Source organism: Dromaius novaehollandiae, chromosome 1 (genome assembly GCF_036370855.1).
Source record: "Dromaius novaehollandiae isolate bDroNov1 chromosome 1, bDroNov1.hap1, whole genome shotgun sequence".
Lineage (NCBI taxonomy): Eukaryota > Metazoa > Chordata > Aves > Casuariiformes > Dromaiidae > Dromaius > Dromaius novaehollandiae.
In genome coordinates, this window is record NC_088098.1 from 158490254 (window position 1) to 158515264 (window position 25011).

At 34.6% G+C, this 25011-nt stretch overlaps 1 long non-coding RNA gene across 1 annotated transcript; it reads left to right on the top strand.

Annotated features, from left to right (window-relative positions):
• The first annotated feature begins 18592 nt into the window (after window positions 1-18592).
• On the top strand, window positions 18593-22088 carry LOC112996235 (uncharacterized). The gene is made up of 3 exons (XR_003262380.2): window positions 18593-18704; window positions 19906-20011; window positions 22018-22088. It is a non-coding gene; the product is annotated as an uncharacterized LOC112996235 (long non-coding RNA).
• The last annotated feature ends 2923 nt before the right edge of the window (window positions 22089-25011 follow it).

A 25011-nucleotide genomic window follows, 5' to 3' on the forward strand; every position in this document is an offset into this window, starting at 1 on the left:
TTAGAGGAAAACTACATATAAAACCTTTCAATATGGTTGATTACTCATTATGTATATGTAACAGTCACACAAGTGACCTCATTAATAATTTGTATTACCTTAGCTTTATATTGGAAAGCATAATAGCATTGCTGTTATTTCTGAGTGCAGAATCTGAAGTTTTGTAGTGCAATGTGGTCATATGATTGCTCATGATAAATATCTGGTGACAATCTGTACTCAGGTGGCTGAGATGAATACATGAGTCTTTCTGGTCCAAAAAAAAAAAAGTTCATTAAACTAATACTGAAAATGCCTTTCACATACCCCTCCCTCCTTTCTTTTAATCAAAAAATAATAGGCCAACACCTCTGCTTGTGAAAATTAGTCTACATACACTGGAGTCAATGGGATTCTACTGATTTCTGCCAACTGATGATCTGGCCCTGTGTCTCTCATAACCATAGTTACAATATGCTTCACTGTAATCATAACAGACAGTATTTGTTCAATTAAGCAAACATCTGGTGCAATGAAATAACTCAGAGTGGTAATTAAGTCCTTTTTTCTTTTTTTTTTAACAAATCTGTATTACAACACTTTGTGTCTTAAAAATACAGTGACAGGTGACTATGCTATATATGTAACATACTAACTTTTCACAGATTCTGGTTTCCCCTATTTGCTTGAGCAGCTTTGCAAAATGTGTTTTAATACACCATTGCACTCAGCTGCCTTAGACAGGGAACCTTGGAGATGTTTCTGTTGTGGGACTCCACGGAGGCAACATTATGGTGGGTCTACAATACCACTAAGACCATTCTACTTAATAAGTTTAGGGTCAGTCAGCACAGCCCAGAAAGTAACTGGAACTCTCCTGAGAGGAAACATATATACAGAAATAAGATCCCTCTCTACCTCCTCCTGTAGCTAAAATGTCAGGCTGTGGGGAGAGCCCGATCCCAAACAGTAGTCTTTCCTAAGAGGAAATGCATTCCAGGGTAGCAGCTTCCATGCCTGGAAATGGAGGAGGACTGTGTCATTTTTCTTCTCCCCACTGAGGGTGCATCAAGCCCAGGAAAATAAGAAAAAACAAAACCACCAGAAAAGGTTTATAAAATAAGGACATTATTCTGTTGTGTAGATTTTCTTTGGTTTTCTGATAGCCAGGCAAAGCTATAAGAACCTCATTACAACATGAAATAGCTGGATTATAGGGACCATAGATTTAAAAAACATGAAGGGAAAGCTGATGAGAAGTAATTTATTACTGGAGGGATTAATGTTAACTTAAAAAAAAAAATCCTGTGTGGAATACAGATTACTATGTAGAATATGTTTTACTTTATTATCAAACTTTTTAGAAAGTCCAAAATTTATTTATCTTTTCATGCTAGAACTGAATGAAAATAAGGGATTACAGTGATTAATTTAGAGATTGTTAATTTTTTTACTTACTTTGTTGCTATATATGAAGCATAATTAACTTAAGAAATGGTGACCTTCAAGAGTAAATGGGTAGCAGTAAGAAATAATAATTAATTTTCTTTCCAAACACTCAGCAACTAAAGACTGTCAATATCACAAGTGACTAATCTAAGCTTTGTTGATTTATCTTGACAAAAAACACAACTGAAAAAGCACGAGGTTTATCTGTTAATGAGCCAACAGCTTTGCTGTATGTGGAGCATAGGCGTCCACCTTTCTATTTTCAGCAGACTATGGTGTACATTATCTATAGCTCTCCCAATAAAAGGGAAAAGTTGTCCGTTTATTGCTCAGTTATAAGTTGTCGTTTATGATTTCTAGCTAGGTGTGGAGGTTTTAGAAGCTGAGAAATGATTGTTCTCACAGAGGCAATGCTAATTGCAATGTCCATGAAATTGTCTTTATTAGTGTGTCTACTTTATCAAGAAAATATTCCAGAACACCATTGTCTGACTGGTGCATTTTCCTGTCATTGAAAGGTCAGCATGAAGCAAAGCTAAAATATGTAAACGCATAGGTATTTCAATATGCATGTCATACCCTTCTAACCCTTCTAATTTCTGACCTAAGGAGATGGAGGGTCAGCCATGTCCATAGCATTGACAGAGGGTGTAAATTGCATGGAAAGAAAGATAGTGGAATTTGAACAATCCAAGAGAGAGAAGTAAATGAGGTTGGAAAATCTAAGGAGACTTGGGCAAATATAGAGCGTAGGATTGAATTCTCTGTTTTGCAGGCCTCCTACACTTGCAGCTGTTGCGCCAAAGAGCTGATGTCAGGATGACTTTAATTATTTTTCAAACACCCTGCATCTTTTTCTACAGAATGGAAATCAGTTTCTACTTCATTAAGATATAGCTTACATTGCCTTAATGAATAAATAACTACATTTGATATACTGAGTAGAAGAACACCATAAATTAGCTGGTAGCTGTAAATTGTAGCTGTTACATGATCTTCCTTTAGGATCTTTTCAGAATAGAGCAGGGAAAAGATACACTACTGAATAAGATATCCTCAGCCTAAAATTTAAGTCCAAGTATTTAATTATACTTTAAAGGCCTTTAAAGGGATATTTATTAGTATCATTCCTGAATTGCAAGATAAAATTTAGACAGTTTTGAATAGCCTTTCAGAGCTTGCTGCTGCCAAAAGAAAGCTTTACTTTTCATTCCAAATACAGCTTTTTCTGCTCTTTCTAGGTTAGGTCTAGTATTTTCTGTTCTCCTTTGCCATTCTTTCCATTTCATTTTCATTCTATTCTATCTTTTTAAATATTTTTTTCTCTAATTTTCCTTCCTCTTTTCCAGGTATATTCCCTAGCATTCCCTTCCTATTTACATTCAAACTTCACATATGCTTGTGGTTCACTTGCTGAAATTTTAGCTATCACACCTACAATTCCTTTGAGCCTCGAGGGATTTTTTTCCCTTCAGTATTCCTCCTTACCAGCATCTGAATATTCTTGCTAGCTCTCTTTTCTAATTCCAGTGACAGTGTCATGTCCAGAGGAAAGTTAGCAAAGGACAGATAATGCTGTATTCTGTCATTCAGTGCAAAAAATTTTCAGCAGAGTCGCCTATACGCCATCTAGGGTGTGATTTTCTGCTTAAAGAAGACAATTTTTATTTATAAATATAATTATGCTCTTTACATTTCAATTCTGCTTCTCCTGTTTATCAGAAAATATGTGCAATTTTAAAACCTACACAGCACACAATGCCATAGAACAACTGTACATGTGTTCCCTGTAACACATTGATCATCAGGGTGACAAAATTTATGTCCTTTGACCATACAAGGCTATTCCCAAAGTATTAGGTGGAAAGATTCATCAGGGAAGAGATACAAGAATAAACCATCCCCATGTCGAATATGAGAATTCTCTGTCTCTTGATAAAAGTCTTATGCCCTGAAAGAAGACAATTTTTAAACAGTAAAAATATACATAAAAAATTAACTAGTATTTTTTCATGGTGTTATGCTATTGTGCCTCTACAAAGCAAGGCATCCTTCAACCAAGTTTGTCATGTTTTGCATCCTCAGGGCAAAATAAAGAGAAAGCCAATAAATCCGATATAATATAAACAGTACAGACATTCTTGGTATATTTACACAACGTTTGGTAATTCCGGTAAAGAATTTTTATGAGAGCTGACCATAGCTGACTTTTTATTTCGTGAAAGAGCACATTTCAGAGGCATCCAAAGTACCAATAGTCCATTTAATCCTGGAAATATTATTTCACTGAATTTGCTTCAATTTTAGCTTTGCTGTAATGCAAGAAGACTTATCTGCAAGTCTCATTTAAAAAGAAAAATGTTTACAAGCTTGACTGTAGCTAAAAAAAGAAAACACTGAAACTTTTCACCTGCTTCATCTAGTCTTTTTCCATATCTCTAATCTTTCCCATACGACATAGTTCAGTAAACATTAGTACTTTCTGCTTTTGAGATGCACCTTTGTTTTCAGTGATAGAAACAAAGAAGAAAGGAAAGAAAGATGAGAATGATGGAATGTCCTGAAGTCCTATGATAGCATCTTTCTCATAGTGTGTTTGCACAATGTACAGCATCAGCTGGTAAACAAGAATATCTGAGAAGCCTGGTTTCAGACCAGAAAAAATAAATTGTTTATTAAGAATCTTTCTTACTGGCGAAGTAGTTTTGAGAAAAGTTCCATGGGAATCTTTCCTGATTCTATATGTGAACCAAATTAATTCTTAAGGATAGCTTAATTCTTTTAAAGATTACCCCTTAAAGGGTTGATGACAGACCACCTTAGTAATTTTATTAGAGTAATCATTGACACCTCAAGGGCTAAACTTTTTTCTAGTGTAACAATTCTGAATTCACAGAATTTGTACAAGGGGTGGATTTGACATTAAATCTTCATATGAGGCAATCTAGGATTTCTGTTGTCATTTTACTTTTACGGGTGTTGCATACTTCAATTAGTGTTTCCCAATGTCTAGCCTGTGCTCTTCACCTGCATTTCTACTTACTTATTACATGGACTGATATAAAAAGGAGCGACATAAAAATGGAAGAGTAGGGTGATTTTTTTTTTCTTAATTTCTTATTTTGGCTGAAGGTGCATCTGTGTTTCTTTTGCCAAACTGAATGCATGTGTATGTACGTTTAACATGATTATGCTGATAACACTGGCGTTGATACTGATGACCCAGGGAAACCAGTATCAGGAAGCAGTTTTCAGAAAGCCTCCTGTTCTACAGAGATTCAGTTGCTTTTTTAAGGATAATGTTTTTTCCTTTGAATGCATTTCACAAATAGTAATTCTGATATTTTCTCTTACCCTAAAAGAAAAAAATTAAGGAGGGAAAATACTTTCGAAAACTTTACTAAAGTATTTTGAACTCCATAGAGAACTTTAGGTTTTCATTTACACTTGTTTGGCAGAAGAAACTACTGAAGTTAACAGAGCATATAAGAAACATTATATATTTAGAGCTATACAATATCATTCAGTCTCTAATTGATTTTTGGTCACTTCTACAACTTAAATTTGCAGTAATCTGATGGTCTTTCTGCATATATTGTCACTGAACATGATACAGTTTATCTTCAGTACTGTCATCTCACTTCTGAACTGTTATGTGCACTCTAACATCAAAATACCTTCAGGTCACTGGAAAATAGGACATATAGCCATGTATTAGCATATAGACGTATCTTTATCAACATACTCATCAATGCTTTTATTTTATGGGTTTCTTTTTTGTAAATGGTGAAAATATATTCTAATTCTTTTAGCTGGTACATTGATTTGTCTGAATAAAAAGTTGTCCGAAATTTGATTGCCTCCAATTTTGCAACCCTATAATCATTTCAATGAAAACATATATTCCTTTGCAAAGAAAAGTGCAATTTTTTAATATAATGAAACTAAGAGTTATTTTGATCATCCAATAATGTCTTTAAAAAGTTAATTAACCATCAGATTCAAATTCAAGTGGTAACTTTATTGACCAGTTCCAGTTGCTTAAAGCAAGCTGACATTTTTAAGAGTCACACTGTCAAAGTATGTGTGTGACATCAATTTACCTTAATCCTAACTTTAGAATGAACGTGGATAAGAACAGAACTCTCTATTTCAAATAATATAATATCAGAGTTACTTAGTGGCATTTGGGTAAGACCAACTGAAGTTTGCAGCCCAAATCAGGGTGCAAAAATTAGAAAGGACAACCAGAAACTAGTTCTAGACAGGGAGCTACTGTATTTATAATTGTAAATCTTTTTTCCTATTAGATTTTTTCATTAGTTTCTGTATTTATAAACATCATTGTTTGTTTACTTTTTATTTGATCTCTGCTGGAACTACATGTTTATTTGACCTTCTTGTTCATCACTCCTTGTGTTGGAAGGATGATACAACCAGGAAGATATAACCCAGCTGTTCCAGCCTGCCCAAAAAATTTTAAGGAGAATTTTTGTTATCTTTGCAATAATTCAGAAAATAATCTTGATTTTTATATATATACATATACATATACATATACATATACATACATATATATATATATGTTTATAAAGAAGTAAGCCATACAACTCATCTTCTTCAGGCATACCCACAATAACTTGAATACAGAATGATGAAAACATAAGAAGTATTAATGTTAATATCAACTAAATATTGTTTTAAAAAACAGCTTTTTCTATGTTAAACTCCCTTATAGTATTTTAGTGTAGAGTATATCTATTTGAACAATTTATTGAATATGGGGTGAGGTTAGGGTTTATAGTGATAAACACATTACTACAAACAGAAACCAGTGTATTTAAAAATAACATAATTAATTAGAATCTGCACATGCGTATTTTGTCTTTGTGGATTTGAGAACTGATTCAAGTGGCAAGTCTGTTGAGGGCTTTTTCACCCCTTATATATTAATTTAACTGAAAATATATTGGTGGAAAAAATCATGTAGGGTGCCTTGAGGTGATGGACATGAAAAAGGAAAAAAGGACATAAAAAGGTCAAGGACATAAAAAAGGAAAAAAAATCCCTTTAGAAATGTAAGATGATTGAAATAAATTTTAAAAACAATAAAATCAGGTACGTTAAAATATTAATTTATTCATGAATGAGTCAAGTGAGCTACTCCTCAGGGCATAATTTGTGATGTCATTTTAATTCCAAAATGCATGGCAGGGAAAAGCTCAAGAAATTATGCACAGTATAATAGAAAACAAAAAATCCATTCAAGGAACAGTTAATGTTATGGGATGAAATTCATTCCAGAAGAAAGGGTTAGGACCCTGATTGAGTAAGGAATGCTCTCAATACACTCCAGTGTTCGTTATGCAAAAATAAGCTGCTTCGTGACATAAAAGATTTGAGAAATACTGATTCAAAAATGAAGAGTAAATATAAATAAACAGGAAAGCATAAAACATCTTCAGTTTTAAATCTTTCTCTCCCTTGTGCTTCTTTCTAAACTCTCCTAATTTTATTATTCATTCTTCTGAGCTTTTCAACATCTTTTCTTCTTCTGCATCCACTGTTCTTCACCGCTCCTGTAATTTCACTACTTCTGCTCTTAGAGGGCTCTTGTACATGAACTTTCTATGCCATCCTCACCTTCCCTTTCTCCCATGGTGAATCCCTCCTCTTGATGAAAATATTTGCCTAAAAGTGCTACTTCTAGTAAGAGTGATTTAATGTGAAAAGGTTAATTAGATTAGTGGAGGATATCATGGTCATTAGTTCTCTATTTTCCTTACAATTCTTGACTTCCGTAGCCTTTTCTATTTTTACCTAAAGTAGAGAAAAGATACCTATGGTCACGTCTTTCTTTCTTTAATTACATCATCTCATACGTAGGTCACTGGATTTTACAGTATCTTATAATTTTTTGCCTCTCAGATTATTACCCAGCCTCACTGTTTTCTCAAAAAAATTATTCCATTAAACAAAATAAGCTGGTATGTCTTGTCTGAGCTTTCCTCTTTCCTTGAAGTCCTACAGGTGGTAACTTAAAGATCTTTCTTGTCTGCTGCTTTCCCTTATTAAAATTATTTCCTGATTACAAATGTCTCCCTGTGGCTCCTGTTCCTTATACATCCTAACATAGCCAAATTTCCAGCTTGTTTCAAATTTATTTGAAGAATACTTTATTCACTGGAAACATTTTGCTTCCCCCAAAGTATATATCTTTTCAGATTTTTGCCCCTCTTCAATATATGCTCTTCATTTCTCTTTTTCCTTTTTTAAATTTAGGAGCAATCATCACTGAATTATCTTTATTCAAGATAAAATTTTACACCACATTTTTCCTAAGCTGCTGAGTGTCTCTGAGTTTTTCTGACTGTAATAGAGCATGCAAGTTATTAAAGAAGTTTGAAAACAATGTTAATATAATGAAAGAAATCAGATTGCAAAAGCTATACACAACTGTAACATTTGCTTTACCATAAAGAAGCAGGAATACTTAAACACACTCTAGTAAAAATGTCTTGCTCAGAGAATTTATTTATTATTCCTTATCTATATTTCTTTTCAGTTAGAGTTGTACATGCATGCATGCTGTGATAAAACATTTTTTTTTCTTAAATTTCATATCAATCTTTATTGACATATGGTACTTCATTCCCATTGGAAATTTTATAACAAATGGCATATGTCAGCTAGTACAAGAAATCTTGGAGTCATTTTTCAACACACCTACAGGATATATCTGAATGAAAAACTGCAATATTAATGAAAAAGGAAACCTTTGTTATAATTTATGTTTATGATTTTGTGTTATTACAGAAAATCTTTACCTTTACTGATTTTTAAGATACTCATAATCATGTACAGGCTACTAAAAGGATGCAAAGTTGGTGTACTTAGCTAATTATTTTACGAAATGGAATTCCAAGAGGTTTCTGCTTTAGAAAACCTGACTCTCAGAATATAACATCTTAGGCCACAAAGTTGCGTATTTGTACACTCCGATTTGCTATTTCAAAATTGCTCAACACTCTATAGTATTTTTCATGTTACAATGTATTTTGAAAGCTGTAATAGTTTTTAGCTAGTCTAACTATCAGAATATTTCTTGGAAACTTTTAATTATATGCTGCAAGTGCATTCTAATGATAGGCTTTAACTGTAGGAAGTCCAAGTTCCATTTTCAAAGGTGGTTTAGCCAAATGGAAAGACAGCTTCATTGAAAACAAAAAAATGGAATTTGGTGGGTAAAAGCTAGAAATTAATTATTTGACTTGCTAGACTCCCTATGCAGTGGCTATTGCATAAATATTTAATGAGAGTATCCAAAGCAAACACCAAGGTGAATAGGGATCCACCTAGAATGCTTGGATGGGAAGAAAGCCCTCTGCATCTTGTATAGAGGGTTTTTGGTTTTTTTCTAATGTACTGAAAACATAGAGTTCATCAAACAACCCCCCCACCCTTTTTTCTCTGTTTTGTAAATCACAAATGAATGATGATTTCCCTTGATTGTCCAGCAGCCAAGGCATTTTATTTTTTTTTCAACTATTTGGAAGACCAGGGTATCTGTGCCTTCTTCTGACTCATACACAAGGCAGAACATGTGGTTTCTTCTCTCTGTCTTCAGCCCCAGTTATTGAAAAAAAAGAAAAATACATTAGTCGAGATAAAGCTCAATTCCAAGTTTTCCTCTTATCAATAGGTTTCCCACAAGGATTAGGCTGGAAAAAAAAAAAAAAAGAAAAACCATTTAGTTCAGGTTTGTAAAGACTCAGCACTGTGAATCCTGGGACATTTCCAAGCAGTCAAACATTTTAGACTTAGGGGATTTCTGAGGTAAAAAATATAAACTGCAATGCATCTTGGCTGTCTTTGTATTTTGGAAGCATTTCATCATCTTAAATTAAGCTAAACTCTTCATATAGCCTCCCAAACTATTTTTTAGATCTATCTTTGCAATTTAAGGACCCTGACTCATGATGTGTTACTGTGGAATATGATGCCTAACTTGAAAAGGCTGCACCAGTTTCCAAACCTGTCTCTTTAATTTATACCTGGAGGCTACTACTAGTGCTCTAGGGAAAAGATTTGAAGTTTATAAAATAGTGGTCAATCTACTGCAGTTTATAGTCTGATATACTAAGAAAAATATATATCTATATATACATCAGGCTGTAATTTGTGGGGCTTCAGCAATGAGTTCTTGTGCAAGTGACCCATGCTTTTGAGAATGGCATAAGTCTCTAAGTGAATGGCAAAGACTTCCTACCATTCTTCAAAATTCCACAGCCTATGTAGATAATCTATTCTAGCACATCACTATCTAAAGAATTGGAAAATATTTCCCAATTCAAGCCTGAATTTTATCTTTTCTCACTGTAAGTCCATCACCAAGTCTTGTTGTGGACTCAAAGAAAAAAAAATATTTCTTTTCCCCTATGAGAAACCTTTCATTTGTTTGAAATCTGTGTGCAATCTTATTTTAGTTTTCTCTTTTTTTAGGTTATCCATCTTTGCTTTCCGGATTTTTTTTTGTTTTGCTCTCCTCTAGATCATCTCCGGTTTGACATTTGTAATACAGCATCCCAGCTTTCCATGTAATACAACACCCAAAGCTCCAACTCTGGTTTTAACTATGCCTTTTTAGCTGTGACTTTTGCTTTTTGCAATAGTAGGACACTGTTGATCTTGAATCACAATAAGCTTTTGATCTTTTTTTTCTCTGAAACTTGTAACTAATCAGTTTCCCCCTCTCGTATTTATACATTTGATTATTTCTCAGTGAATTTTTGCTTGTCATTATTAAATCCCTTTATTTTAGACTCTATCTTCAGCTTGTCTGGACCATTTTGAATTCTCAGTCTTCCAGGTTACTCATAGTACTTTCCAGAATAAACTTCATAAGCATAATTTCTATTCCATTCTTCCCATGATGTATGAAAATTGTATAGTACCAGACCCAGAACAGAACCACATGGACCTGGTCCTAAGCAGTTTTTTCACCTGCAGGTTTATTGCAGCTGACCTGTCCTATGCACCTGCTTAGGATAAGGGGATTAATCTTCCAGAGATTTCCAAAGATTTCCTTTGAATGGGAACATAGACAGATTAGCTCAGATTTGAATATCTGAGTTTTTGGAGAGGTAAGTTAGAGTAGGCACATCCTACTTCATATGATTAAAACTGCATTTTTCCCTGAGGTTATCTGCAATCAGACAGAAAAATCTAGGCAAAGGGAGCACAGAAACCAAATCAAGCTTTCACTTGGTCTCTGTCAGTAGTCAGAGAGACGTTGTAAATATCTTTTCCATATCAAGTTAGGCATGTTATGTGGAATACTTCAATTAAAACAACAGAGATAGTTAAATAAAACAGACTATTATTTAGATACACAAATATTTCTAGTTTAGAAAGAAAAAGTAGCAGTCCTCAAGCTCAGTACAGGTTGAGAACAATTAGGGTGCATTTTACTTAATTTTATATATATATATGCACACATGCATATAAACATATATACATGTATGCGCACGCACACAAACATATATATGTGTGTGTGTGTATATATATATATTTTGTGCTTGAATGGGCATTTGACAACCTGTGGAATGGTGGGTGAGTACTGATGAGGTTGAAAATTAGGTGTCGTTTTAAAAATGTGCTTGGCAAGGTAACAGAGAAAATTCTCAACAAAAGAAGGCTGTAACGACCCTAGAAGATAAATATTAAAATAAATTAGTAGTAGAATAGTACATTCAAGTACATTGACATTACAGACCTTACTTAACAGGTGAGTAGATTTCAGGGAGCTGATGGGCTATGTGCCATGTAAATATATTTAAGACACACCATTCTTTCCTTCTGGTTTTTGCCATGTTGATTTTCTTCCTTATTTACTTTCTTGTGTGTGGCACCATCTTAAAATCATGCTCATGCTAAATCTAAGAAATTGTCTGAGGCTGGTTCTACACGGTTCTCTCCTTGGTCTGGCAGTAGTCACAGTTATCATCAGTCCTAGGGAGAATGGAACAGAAATTATGCTTATTAAGATTATTCCTAATAATATTTTTACTATGAGCTATAACCAGCCAGCTCTAATTCATTTCCTTTTGCTAGGAAAATATTTTAGGACTAGACAGTGAACATGGTAACATGCTTAACATCATGTACCTTTGCTAACTTCAGGTTGCAATATACCCATTTTTCATTTACTTTCTTGTCCTTATCAGGTATTTCAACAATTTCTCTAAAATCTTACATATAACTCATATAGGGTTAATGATCCTGCAGTTTCCTCGATGATATCTCCATTAAGTAAATACTGATATCACATTTGCTATTACTCCATGAAAAAGGCAGGTTCATTAAAAAGTCTTGTTTCTGGCTATATGATTTCATGCACCAGATTTGTCAGTTTTTCTGGGGTGGATGTCATAAGATCCCCTTGTCTCTGAGATCTTGGAACTCTGCTTTTACCTAAGAGGTAAATATATTTCCCTTTCCATGTACTGTAATTTTATTTTCTAGTTAGTGTTGCTTTCTATTCCACATAGAATTTCTACATGCTCTTAATATCCTATCAAAGTAGTTATTATAATTGCCTTGGTTATTTTGCAATATCAGCTTTAAGCTATTTTAATTCTTTTTACTTCATCTATCTCATTTTTTTCCACTAAGATAATGAGAGGAATATTAAGTTCAATAATGTTTAAAATTATATTCATTATTTATTTAATTTCAAAAAATGTACTGTATTCCAGAATTTAAATTTGTATTTTCTACTGTATGGTCTTTGCTTAACTTGAATTCCATTGTCCAAACAAATGACCATACCCATTTTAGTGGACAAGCTGATGCTACAGACTTCCAGTAAGTTTCCCTCTTGACTAAAGTTTATTTTTACTTGTTCCCAAGCCTTCAAACTTTCAAAGGGAGTAGTGCTTAGGTCCTTAAGCCAAGACATATTTAACATTTTAAGAAATGAGATTTTCATTTGTGATGAAATATTTCAGTTTTATTTATTAAAGCTAAATATAGTGACCCAGATGCAAATAATTACTACAATTAAGTGGTTCGTTCATTTGACAACACATCCAGAGACTGAGAATTACAGATAATAAAAACAAGTATCTTTAAGATAGCTTTTTTCACCATTCTCTGCAAAAGCCACCTAGGAAGAATAAGAGAAAGAAGAGTAAGGGTAGATTTTTGGAGTAAGTCACTTAAGGGACTAACTGGATCAAAGACATGACAAAGAAATATGAAAATGGTGACTTTCAGTGTACCCCTGAGTTGGGCACAAATGGCAGGGTTTGGACAGTGGGGGGCTACAGGGGTGACTGGTGTGGAAGGAGACCATGAGCAGCGCTATACCTGTCGCAATGGATCCAGACAGCTCTGAAATATATGGAAACAGCCCGTTGAGTGCCAAAATGCAACCAGTCAGAGAACATGTGGCACTGCTGTTCATGTGTGTTTAAGAAGGAATGGCAGCTGCTAACGGCAGGAGGCAAAAGAGAAGAAGACACATGAGGAGAAATGTGAGAGGAGAGACAGGAGAGGATGTACATGACACCAGACTCATGGGAGAAATGTGAAGAGACCTGTTTGAAGAAATGAAATGGAGGAAGCAAGCAGAAGGGGACACGGCTGGGGACAAGGCTGGAGGTGTACTCCTGGAAAAAGGCACTCCATACTGGGGGAGGTCACCTCTGAGGGACTGTAGACCGTGAGGGAACCCACATCGGAGCAGAGGAAATGAGCAAGAAAGCAGGAGAAGTGGAATAAAGTAAGAAGAGAGGATCAACAGGCAGAAACCGTCATGCACAAGAGCCCAATGTCCTGTTCTGCCCAAAGAGCTTGGGAGGGACTGGGTGTAACGTGCAGCAAAAACAAGGAGACTAGGAAGGGGGGAGGGGGGTGAAGATTTTGAACTGAAAGTGAGCTTGGGAAAGGGGAAGAAAGGTGTTTCCCTAAGTGTTTGTTTAATTGCTTATGTCTTCTTTACTTCCTAATATCCCAATGGGTTTGTGTTAATTGACAATAAATTAAACTAAGTGAAATTCCCTGAGTCAAGGCTGTTTTGCCTGCAACAACATCTAATACTAAGACAATGCAAATTTAGAGTAAAGTTCTAAGCTTGAAGTATTGTGTGTCTACTTATGCAATTATAGATGCCTACAAGAGCAAAACATTGAAACTTCTGGCTAAGGTCCTTAGCTTACGCTGCTGTATATCTTCAGGCTTCTATCATTAGTAGTTTGTGGTGAACCTGTCACCTTACAAAAAGGAACTGGAATGAACAGCCTGGGAATATGGGGTTCCTGTGGTATGTACTCATTCCTTGAAAGTTATTGCTCAGTAAAGACTGAAAAATAGAGAGTGCAATCTACAGAGATGAAAAGTTCATTACTCTCTGTCTCACCGTTGAAATAGTTCTAGCAAAATGAGACTGATGAAGACCAAACATAGGCTTGGGAAGGGCAGTGAATGAGTTACCTTTTTACTCCCAGGAGGTGTAGCTTTTTCAAGAACTTATTATGGGCGTAGCTGTTAGAAAGTGAATGAAATATAGGCTGTTGCTGTCTGTTAAATTTTCTTTATAAGGGAATTTTCAGGTATTCATCGGTTCTTTCACTGCCAGCACAACACCTTTATGAGAAACAAAAGAGAACATTCTTCTTTCTCTCTCTTGCCTCCCTCAGCTAGTAATACCTCCTCCCATATCCCACAGTTTATAAATTTTATAACAATATATTAGCAAAACTGCATGGTAGCACGCATGGTGCATGCTAGGGGGGAAAGCTGGGGTGATCACCAATCTTGATGACCAGGTGAAAAAATGTGTGGAGAGTAACATGTAGGTACACTTGCCTCAGAGTTAAGAAAGGATCAAGAATCACAGCTCTTGGGGTCAGAACATAAGGTAAGGCAAAACTTTAAAATTTCTTGTTTGTGATGATGGTTCTTAGATTTTAGGTGCTTGCCTCAAGCTAATGATTGAATCAGAACATCTCTCTCTCTCTTTTTTTTTTTTTCCTGTTGCTTGGAGGAACTTGATATTTATATTACAAAGTTTTTTCCTGAAATTTTTTATAATGTTACTCTTTAATTAATGTTCTCTATGTATGTTCTTTGTGACAGCATACATACTGTGGTAATGCTAATAGCTTGTAAGGAGTAATCATAAAGTTTTTAATGGCATCTACTGGAAGAGCAATAACCATAAAGATAGCTACATACTTTGCATTTAAATTAGCTGACAATTTCTTTAAAAATGTTATTATGTTGTTTATCAATAGCCCCTCAATATTTCAGTATTCTAAATATATGCAGGAGGTGTTTTGTACAAGCATAACAAACTATTACACATATGGTCATTTGGGACATGTTTGTAGACTGAAAAAAATCACTGTTAATTTGCACAGGTTTAAATGCATGTGGTAGCATGACTTTTTTGATTAAATTTTTTGTTGATTGCACAAAAATAAATGACCCTTTCCCCATTTACATCTTCAAAGAAGTAGTTAACTGCTTTAGCTTTTTTTTCTTTTTTCTCTCGCATAAATGTGTGCCATTATTTTTCTCCCATTAATCTCTAGTAACTAAGTGTTGCATATTGTTTTTTCCTTTATTCATAAAATAATACAGTTTGAAGGCAGTAGTGAAATACAATATTGTTGCACCCCAGGGAAGATGATAAGCAAAATGGGAGAGCTCAATTTCTTTGTCTCAATCATTTTTCTTTAGGTGCTAATTTGCCAAAGTATTTCTAAATTACTTCTTATACTCCAAGTATTGTATTCTGGTATTGGATAAGCTTTTATGAAGAGCTTTAAAATATCACTGGTAAATGTTTACTCAGTGTTTCGTGTTTGATCTTTTTTGTACGATCTTTATACCAAAGCTGGAATTTATTTTCAATGACTACATATAAATGCAGCACACGCTCTGCGTCCTAACAGATGCCATCTGTAAAAGCATTTACTTTAAATTAGTGGAATAAGTAATCAAAAGGGCTTTGTACTTAATGCAGAACTTTTGGTGACTATTAAATGCTCATTAGAGGGTGTTTTTGCTGTATGACTGTCAAAATCAGCAGGACGTTTATGTTAGATTTCCTGAGTGGGTCAAGATTGAATATGATTTTACAACTTAAATAACGTAAATGAATGCAGGTTATTTCAGAATCTCCAGATGTTCCTTAAACTCCCTGCCCCTAAGCGAAACTTACAGCCAATTTAAATTTTGCAACAATATTACTGTGCAGATTTTTGCTTCAGACATTTAGCAACTCTTGCTGCATTCCATTGTTTTGTACTTTAACCATCACAAACAAAAAAGATGAACATTATTATAATGGAGGCCTTTTTCTTTAGGACATTGTATTAAAAAATAGTAGCTCAGACTTTTGTCTTTCATGAAAAGGCTTTTACTGGGTCAAAAGCCTTACAAAATATTCCTTACAAAAGCAAGTTGTCTGGTCTATTTTAGGTGGCCTGACTAATCTTAACTGGACCTAATTCAATTTAAAAACTAGGTAACTACTGAAAAAATGTTCTGAAGGTAAGCAGCAGCTTGAAAGTCAGCTATGTAGGCATATATTATAAGGTTTCCATATCTCAATAAATGTCTTTGTATTCATATAGACTTAACTTATGATACAATAATTTCTTTGTCAATAAGAAGTATATCTACTTACATCCTGGTTTTGTTATGTTGCACATAGTTATGCTAATTCTAACCTTTGAAGATGGTGACATCTGTTAGCAAGAAAGCAATAAAAGAGATACAGAACCAACTTACAAAGTTTGGTTAAAAACTTTCCTTAAAGTGGCCCTTAGGCAATATATTTTCCTTTATAAACTTTCACTGGACAATAATCAGGAGAAATACACACAGTGCACTGGGGTTTTACAATGATATAGGTAAAACTTCCTACCAGGAAGTGTCTTTGAATACCTTGCCTACAGTTATAAAAATATTAAAACATTAGAGCCTTCTGTAAAAAACAACAATTTTGCATAGCTTAGCTCCAAGACAAGATGAGGAATTCATGGAACCAAAGAGAAAATAAAGGAGAGAGAGAATATCTTAGACCATTAATACTTATTCCTATGGCAGGTGCAGGTTTCAGGTCCTGGAGCAGGACCTGTAAGGATGGCCTGTACGATTTGCCTTGTACGATTTGCCTTAAAGAATCACTGGTTAAGATATGTAGAATCTTAGAATTTAAGAGATTCAATCATCGTTTGAATCAGGGTTCCTCTTTACTGCCGAAGGCAAGAAGGCCATTCAACCTAAAGCCTGTCTATAAATTCTAGGATAGTGCCTTCTTTTTCTTAGGATAATTCACTTTGGAAGGGAACTCTAGAAGTCTTGATATCTCCTGCACGCAGCAGCAGGTCTGCAGGGCTTTGTCCAGACAGATCTTGAAAATCCCCAAGGATGGAGCCTGCATGACGTCTCCAATGACTGTCCTCCTTGTGAGAAAAGTTCCTCCAGCCTGAACCTGTCTTATTTCACTTGTCATTGTCCCTTGTCTTCCCACCATGCACCTCTGTGAAGCGCCTGGCTCCATCTTCTCAGTCCCCTCCCCGCAGGCCCTGAAGGGCTGCTGTGAGGTGGTTATGAAGCCATCTCTGCCCCAGACTGAGCAAGCCCTGCTCCCCCAGCCTCTCCTTCACAGGGGAAGTGCTCCAGCACCAGCCATCTCAGTGCCCCTCTGCTGCATTTGCTCAAGCCAGATTGACATCTACATTTGAAAAACAAGTCCTATAGGCACTGGATTATTTTTCTTGATATATCCACCTTGCAGCTTGTGATGAATTGGGTAGAAAACTAACTTATGTTTATGTTTCCAAAACAGTTAGTTAATAAAAAAAGAAAAAACACAAAAAAATGGATCTAAGTGTTTCTGGCCATAACGCAGTGTTAAAGTTGTATTGCAAATAAGAAGTTAGTCACAGGGGCATAAATAAGCTATGCCTGACACGCTCAGTACTGAAGCTTTGAACTCCCAAGCTCCTTACAGCCGCTCTAAGCTACTCTGACAAGTTATATTGACCTTAGTCTTGTCGTAGAGCTGCATGCATATCTAATTATTCATTATCGCTACTGAACAAAAGAGTCAACAACGAATCAAATATTTTTGATTCTCATCAAGCTGAAATTATGGTTATTTTTAATTCCATTGTTGAAAATATTTTGTGTGTGGCATCTGTGACAAAAGCAAATGATGCAAAGGGTTAGTTTCAAGGTGATTTAGACTAATTTTACTCGGTGACATTATTCACTCATCCCAGTTGTGAGTGAGTTTGCATCAGCGCCTAAACAAAGCGGTTTTTGAACTATATTCTGAGAGCGTTCCCTAACTTTCATGTTTTTGGATGTTATGAGGAAGCCATCTCTCCATCCTGATTATTGACCTGATTGTTTGAAACAGGTTGTGGAAGACTGTAGCTTTTCATTCCCTGTGGGATGTGCACTTGCAAAAGACAATGAAGCCAGTTATTCTTTTTCCTAAATTTTCTCTTTCTCTTCCCCTATCATTTGCTCCCTCCCTCCCTATTTATTTTTTATACAAAATCAAACAAGAAACCTCTTCCTTAAAAATCTACCATGAGTACTTAAGCCATATGTTATACCATTTCAACTCAAGTTAAAAAATTAATCTTTTTTTTGACTCATGAGGCAGTTGGCTATTATGGGCTGTTTCCTATTCTTTCCTATTAATTCTGTTCCACTTTGAAAAAAATAATTACATGGTCACTGAGCCAAACCAAGAGCAAATGAATGACTTTTAAGCTGCTGCTGAGTGCTTAGACAGGTCAGATCTGCTCTCAGTGAATATAGTGAAGTATCCCATACAAAGCAGAAAGAAGAAAATCATGGGAGAAATAGGGAACATATCTCTCTGTAAACACATGTAAAAGCACCTTCATGGTGGGGGGGAGGTGAGGTTTAAACACTTTGGATTCAGTTGGGACTCAAAATACATTTAAAGCTCAAAACACAGGACAAAAATAGTTACCAGCAGCATCTTGAATCCAATCTTTCCTTTTCTTTCTTTCTTTTTTTTTTTTTTGGCTCCTCAGCTAAAATTATCTGTGAAATTCAATCTACATTATTAGAAACATTTTTCCTTTAATTATCTTTCAGAGACTCTGCTGCTAGATGGATAGTTTAAAGTTCCCAGCTTTAAGATATATGCTGTTGCCTGTTCAAGAAAAACGTTCTTCTAAAATAGCAAAGTGATGGACAAGCACTTCTGTATGCTAGTAAGTATATACTAATATTCATTGACAGGCAATGCCAAGGATGGTATTGCCTGTCTTGCTGAACTGAGTTTAGCCCTATATTAGTTAAAATCAAGTTTTCTCTATGTAATAACTTGTATTTGTGTAACTTGAAGTTGATTTTGACTGATTTTTTTAAACTGCTACAGATTTGTGTATACGCATGTTTATTTCAGTTTAAGAGAGATTTCTTAAAAAGGAATTTGCCTTCATAAGTAACTCCATAGTTTGTTATTTCCTGTTAGTTTGTCATTCCAGTCAAAGTAAATGCGACTTCAGTGTGCATTTAATTTTGAATTGTGGCAGTATCACTACATAATTTCTTTTATTGAATTCTTTAAATACAGATTCTTTTAACAATGCAAATCTGTAACACTGAGTGATTTCTTTTATTTAATAATTTCATTGTATTTTATGTCACAGACCCCAAAATCAAATTCTTTGTATGTGCTTAAAATTCTATATTAAAAATATACAATTAGTGCAGCAAATCTCTAAAAACTCAGACCCATTGTGCCTAGACTCTCTACCATAAGCAGTGCAATTTCTGGGTAAGCAACCTAAATCTAAATGAATAGATGACAGAAGATAACGACCAGAAAATATTAGTAAAATATAAAATGTTTATACATATAAAGAATTTGTTATGAACAAGATTTTGATACCTTGTATCCTACTAAGTAGTGCTTTCCATTAGAAGTAACCTCATTTGTTTCCAGGGAACTATCTGTAGAATAACTTGACAGTCACAGGATATCAAAATTTGGCTCTAGTTAATAAATGTTCACATTTAAGACCCTGAATGTAGAAGCAGACCAGTCCTTAAAGAATTTGACTCTAAGTTCAGATAGTAATTTGATTTTTCTGGACATTAAATATAAGAAAAGATAGAGCAGATTAAAAAGAAACGAACCTAAAACAGAGAAAAAAAAAGTTAGTGAATACATGACCAATTATTACACATTTTCATGGTAAAGGTAATATGAAATCTGGACTTGTTTCTGTTTGGGGTAACAGCTGTTAGTGTTACCAACAAGTAAGAAAAGAGCATATTCACTTGTTTAAGAAAGTTAAAGTGAAAAAAAAGGAAAAAAAGGAAATATATTTCAGGATTTGTATATGAAAGCCTGGATGTTCATTAAAAAAAAAAATCATTTTATTAACATCAAAATTGGTATTCCAGGGCAAAATTAAGATTATAGCTAAGGAAGCATGTGGAAGTGCTATGCTTGGACAACATTAATGGGAGTCTTCATGCTGCACAGATTCCAGTTCTGAACCTCCATGGGGTGAGCATGGCACAACAAGGAAATCTCCACTGAAAAACAGTATATGAAATTAATTATTTTATTTTTTTCCCCAAAAAATATACATGAATACTCTTTTTCTTCTTTATTTTTGTATATCTTGTTTCAAGTACGCTGTTTAGCTTTATTTTCAAGGCTTACCAAGCACTATCTGCTCAGATAAGTAGTTAAAAGGGGGTAGCAAGGGAATTGCTCCTTATATACCTTGTTCTTCTCTCTCTGCTTACTTGTATCTACTCCAAACTATCCCGTTCTCAGATATTTCCTCAGAACACAACTCATCTCTATGCTTTTTTTTTGGTTTTGATTTTTTTTAATACTGAACATTGAAAAACGGGCAAAATAAACTTTTATAAGATCATCAGGATTTCCTATTCATATAATTTCTTTGGTAGACTGCTGTGACTTCTTTTGAAAATTTTAAATCTTTCATGTAAATATTTGTAGAGCTCTACTTGGGGCTTTTCATAGTTTGGTGTTTCAAAGTTGTACATTGAATTCTTACTGTAAAATGTCATAGTAGACATAATAAGGACATATTTTAGGTAATAAGCAGGCTTTATTTTAGCTCTCCTGTGCTTTTATCTTTTTTTCCTTAAGCCTTTTTAGGGATGAGGCACACAGAAGTCAAAACAAAACAAGTTCTTATATTATATAATGACTGAAACAAATCAGCACCCAAATCTCCTAAGTAGCTGTATTTACTCTTAACCTGCAGAGCTGTAACCCTGGTAAACCAGTAATAAATAAATAAATAAAGTAAAATAAAATAATATTGACTCTTTATGTATATATGTAAACTTTTATAGTCTTATGACTCAAAGATTATGTTAAGAATTCCTGCTTACTTTTTCCCCAAGTTTTTCTATGCCAGGAAAATTATTTCTTAGAAAACAAAATATTTAAGACAAATAAATAACAATGAAACAAATAAATAATAAAACAAAATATTTTCCCTGAATACCATTGAAATCTCTGCGTACTGATCTTCTGCAACTTGGTCTTATATTATTTTTGCTTGTCTACAAGGCAGAAATAAAACATAGCCAACAAAAATATACTACATTACAAACATTCATTTGTAGATCATATTCACGTATTTGTATGACATCATGGGATGAAGGAAGGTCTCTAGATTGTTTGAATCATTTCTCTATCCTGAATAAAGCTATATTGAATTAATAAGGAACACAGTATGCTTTTCAATTCTTTGTGTAATTAATGTAACTCTTAGATTCCAGTGTAACTATTCATACTTGCTGGTTTCACATTCACTTTATATAAGTGTTCTCTAATATTTGCTAAAATTTAATGGTTTTTGAATGTGTGTGTAAATGAATTTGTTCATTATGCTTTCCTAGAGAGTAAGAATAAATGGATATCAACAAAAAATACAATCACATTTTTTAATTAAGATTGTAATTCACAGAAAGGCTTTATTTTTCAGCTCCTTTCTTTAGGTACTAATTTTTTCTCTAAGGCTCAAAGGAATTGATAGTCTTAAGTAACAGAACAAGTAGTTAAAAAGTTGTTAGATTTTAGGATTCGTCTATATTTTACTTCAGGTTTATTTTCAGTCTGATGTTATTAGTGAGATAAAAGTTTGCTCTTTAGAAAGAATCTGTATGGCTATAACTGTTCACTTGCAATTTTACTTCATGTCTGATTATTTGCAGGTTTAATTCAATGTCTGGTTTTAATCACTTTTAATTCAAATCACTTAGGTTGTAGAGCCAGATTCCTAATACTTAAAGTCAATAGGAAAGTTTTGGTGGAACAATAACAGGCATCGATGAAAAACTAGATGTCAGTTTTATAAAGATGTGTTTAAAATGAATGATGAAGGGACTGTGTTTAAAACTTCAGGTCCAGAACTGAAGACTAAATAAACAGTGTAACAGTTATTAGCTTAATTGGTTAATCTTCAGTAAAACATTGAATGTCTATAACATATATGAAATACCATAATAACTTCCTTTTTTTTGCAGGGGAACAAGATTTGCTTCCTCTCTTCTGTGGCATAGGTGTAACATTTATACAAGGAACCAATCAGTGGAGCTATGAAACCATTTCTGGTAAGTCTTAAAGAACATACACCTTTATTCAAATCTATTCCATTCCGGAAAGGATGGGTTACCACTTACTTTTTTTCCACTCATGAGTATAACATCAATAAACCATTAATATGGTAATAACTGACCTGTCATCATAAGGCTTAACCTTCTAAAGGCTAAAGTGTGGTGGAACAGATGTGTAGAATTAATGGAGGAAAACAAAACAAAACAAAACAAAACCCAGAAACTCACAAACCTTTATTCTTTTATAAACTCTCTGAATGCATTACTAATGCCTAACCCAGGTGTTGATTTTAAAATTCAGTGACAAAACAAAACAAACAAAAAAAAACCCCAAACCCTGACTGTCATATAACTGCATTATCTTATGTTCATTTAGTTGTTGATTCATTTCCTAAAGCAGACAACTGAATGTTTCCTTCCAATTGACCATGCAGCACATTTAGTCTTCAAAGGCTGTAGCTTCATGTAGAATTTCTTTCTAAACAAAGATTTCTAAGTGTGTGTTTCAGCAGCTGTCTTGTCAGGTTTCTGAAAGAGAAAAATTAAAGCTCTACTATATTTATTCCAAGTCTTCTCTGTGACTGATCTAGTATGAGAGTTAATTTTATTTTCTGTTTATCAGGAATAAGGCTTATCAAAGACGCCGTATGTAAGTAATTATGAGAAGCTATCACACAGATGGTGGATAATAATGAGTAGCTAGGGAGGATAATTTCTTCCTTTTGACAAGTAAAGAGAAATGGCATTTGACTTCTCTTCAGAAATGATAAGATTCAATGCTTGGCAGAGATGTAGTCTGCTTCCATTTTTCTGAGGAAAGGAGACCTAATGTCGGTAATCAACTTGTCTTTCAGGGACCCGTGCATTGCCCTTCTTCAGTTTAACATTTTATTGGCTTTCAAATTCCTAAGTGGTTACTTCACCTTTGGGATGCATATTTATGGAACAGAGCCTAGAAGTGAGGAAACAGGCACTGACCTGTGTTTCCATTATTCCCATCGAGGGGAGCTACAGAAGACAGACAAATTTGCCTTACCTACTGCTCAGATTCCTTTCTCATATGCAGTACAGTCTGAAATTACTGTTCAATTTGCAGGCCTTGGGGATGTTTGAGCATGTTGCTGTTTCCTGAATTTTATTGCTGCTGAATGAGAGAAAGTTAAATCAGAGTCAGCATGTATGACCATATGTTTAAAGTAATCTGTATGATAGGAGTATGTCTAGTAACCATGGAAGCACATTAGTCTCTTCCATAACGAGCGTTGAGACAAGCCCTTCAGCGACACTCTTCTACCCTCACTGACCCAAAAGAGCCTACCTACTCTTACCAAATCAAAACCAAGCTTCCTGACAATCAAAATGCAAATTTTAAATAAGGTAGGATTTTTCTGTGAGTTTTGATGTGAAACAGAAAAGGCACTTCAGGGGGACAGAGGCTCAAGAAGAAGGTGTTTGATAATTAGAACACTTTTTAAAGATTTTTAACATTGCTAGTATTTTGAAACTGTGGCTTTTTGTTCCTTGTGAACAGGTGGTGCTGTTTCTGAAATGGATCTGTAGCTCGTGGTGAAGAATTAGTTTTCAAGGTGTGTTTTCACTTAAATAAAGCAATACAGACTTTCCAAATTTAATCCACAAACTGCAGCTACTTTCCAAATTCAGTATGAATCTGATACCTAGAGTTGATTTTGCAAAATCCTTATGACTCGTATTTTGACTCTACAAACTCCAAATGATCCGCTCAAATCACTAGGCTGCCAGTATAATTTTTTTTAAATAGTTTTAGTTTGTAAGACAGACATTAGCATATATGTTGTCTTACTTATCTTTATAATGAAAATGGACCCACCAGGAAAGCAAAGGCTGGGAAGAGCTGTAAATAGTACAGGAAAAGGGCTCAAAATATTGGGTCCCCAGGGACAATAAAAGCCTAAATGAAAGATAAGAATACAAAACCTCAAGAACCTCTATACTACTCCCTCTCTCTGCTCAGGCAATAGTACCAATGATTAGTGCACTCACAATGGATTCCTGAGACCTCTTTGAGTATCTATTTTGCTAAATTGAATTTACGTAGGAAATTCAGTCCTGCCACTTCTAATGGGCTTGATGTTCTGAAGGAAGAGAGCTATGTGGCACAGATAAAGCAAATTGGATTGTTGCACTGAATATGCATTTATATTTTATTGTGTCTTGGGTTGAACAGAGAATGATTAAGAAGAGAGAATTATAACATTTGCAAAACTTTTAAAAAAGTTTGGGTAAATCAGCTTTCTTCCTGTGGTGAATGCTCATTCAATTACAGGCAATAGATCAAGTACAAGGGCAGAAGACAGAGTTAAAAAGCTTTTTTGGCCCCAAGCATTGCCTATGGTCCTGTATGTTACCTCTAAGTTTGCTAGCAAGCAAATTGCTAAAGAGCAGGAGCAGCTAGTAGGGAGGAAAGGTTATCTACAGCGGATGGTGAACATTACACATTTAAGTGTCAGCCTTGGCTTGTGAAGCCTTGGTACTCAGCAAGAGGGATGACAGATCCCTGAGGTTTACTGCTACAAACACCAGAGAGGATGTCACTAATGAGAAACGGACAAGTAGTTGTCTCACCAAGAAGTTAGAGGGGGAATATTCAAGTGTTTACACTTTAAAAAAGAATGATTGGCCATTCTATATTATCTCGATTTATTCGTGTGGTCCATTTACTTTCCCTCTCCAATAAATTAATGTTTTGTTAAGCCACTTGATTAAATATTTGGGAGTGGAGATATAAAGCTCAGTAAACACATGGTTCAGTTTAAGGTTTTCTCAGGTGTCTGGGTAAGAACTCAAGCTACTGTTTATTAGTGATCATCCAAAACTTGACCTAGTCTTTGCAGCTGTCAATGGAGGAGTTACAGAAGGACTGCA